Below are 1,735 nucleotides of genomic sequence, written 5' to 3'. Positions count from 1 at the left end.
TTTGTTACTTAACACTTTATACTGCCAGCACAATGTAAAGGGATCTTAGTGTGACTGTGCATTTGTCTCAGTTTAACGTGTTTTGCTGCTGCATGTTTTCAATTCCACAGCTATTTTGCTTGAGCATCAGTGTAAATAAATCACTTTATTAAGATGCCTAGTTGAACCGGTGCTGCCTCTGAACATAAGGGATAACGAACCTTACTGTATGTTTCAATGAGAGTAAGATGCACAGAATACAAGGATACACGTTTACAGAGGTATCTGCTCTCCAGCCCCCTTTCTGATCTGAGGTCACCCTGCCACATCATGGGCCTTTAATTATTCTGAGGCTCTATTTATCGAGGGCACTTCCTCAGAAGTCAGGCTGAGTTTCGGTCCTCTTCGCCTTTAGGAGCTTGTGGTCAGCGATGCACAGCGATACAACAAGACATCTTAAAAATAAAGCATTTAACAGCTGAAACAAAGCATTTGGAGGAAAAAAAACATAAAATAGCAAAAAATATATTTATTCATGTATTTGCAATGTAAAATTTACAAGGTAACCACAGGAAACTGGACTCTGTCAGGCACTCGAGTGTCTCAGATTAATTCTCGGAGACAATTCCCAGCCTTTTGTGAATGTGCTCCTTTTTTCACCTCCCTAATTCTTTTCCCCTCCAGTGCAAAGAAGCCTGGCACTGTCTCTCAGCTATTGTTTGTAGAAAAGTGGCTTATCTTGAGCCATACTTTTTCCTTTCATTTTCCTTTTGAATTGAACTGTTCTGTTCATGGGGCAAAGTCAAAACAGGGTACTCATAAATTATTACAGAGCAGTTCCCCTTTCATCACAGGAATAGAACACATTGCAAATCTAATAGGCGAAGCTGGAATTCCTGTCTATTCTTGAAAGTTATAACCAAAACCAAGTGGCAGTGGCAATATAGTAGCGCAAAACAACCTTTCTGATATCTGTCATCTAGGGCAACATCCATAATATGTAGCATTTCCATAATAATTACTATTTCTCAGGATGAAATACAGCAACTGCCATCTCTTTCACTCTCAAGCATTCTTGAAAAGGAGGATTGCTTGAACTGACCAGCGGCGTATTGCCATAAAAACCCCCAACTAAGAGCACAGCAGCTTGGTAGGAAAGGCTGATAATGTGTGATGGCCTGACACAAATGCTGTGTCATTAAAATGTAACAATAGTTTATATTTCGTAAGTCGTTCTTCTAGATCAAAGTCTACCTGAGCCACTTCATATGGTTTCTATAGACTGGTTATCTCACCCAATCACAGTCAATTACTGATGTTGTGCACGGAGGGAGAACGAGGGGGCTTACACCCGCGGGCGCGTTTGCTGTGTTTTCCTTTCCTCAGAGCATTCTGTAGAAACTTTAAAGGACTTGGCCCAACGAAGTCTTCCCGGTAGCTCTACTAGAGGTACAGACGGGCAGCAGCAAGTGCAATCTTTGCCACAAAAGGTGCTTTGCTGTGCGACCTGAAAGGCACATCTGGATGCGGGAACCGAGCCGCCCGGCAGCGACGCCAACGGGGGGAAACTGCGAGCGGTAATAGAAGCTGAATTTGCCAAAAGATTAACAAAAAGCCACCCAACAACAGCAGCAAATCGCCCGGTGGGTGCCCTGGAGCAGGGCTTTCATCTCCTGCCCGCTCGCGGAGGGACCGCACCGCCCTGCCGGGGAGGTCTGTCCCACCTGCCGGCGACGGGGGGGGACCCCGGGCGCCG

The sequence above is a fragment of the Pygoscelis adeliae genome, unplaced genomic scaffold (genome assembly GCF_000699105.1).
Source record: "Pygoscelis adeliae isolate BGI_AS28 unplaced genomic scaffold, ASM69910v1 Scaffold42, whole genome shotgun sequence".
NCBI lineage: Eukaryota > Metazoa > Chordata > Aves > Sphenisciformes > Spheniscidae > Pygoscelis > Pygoscelis adeliae.
The sequence above is the reverse complement of the archived record's forward strand: the minus strand, read 5'-3'. Positions refer to the sequence as shown.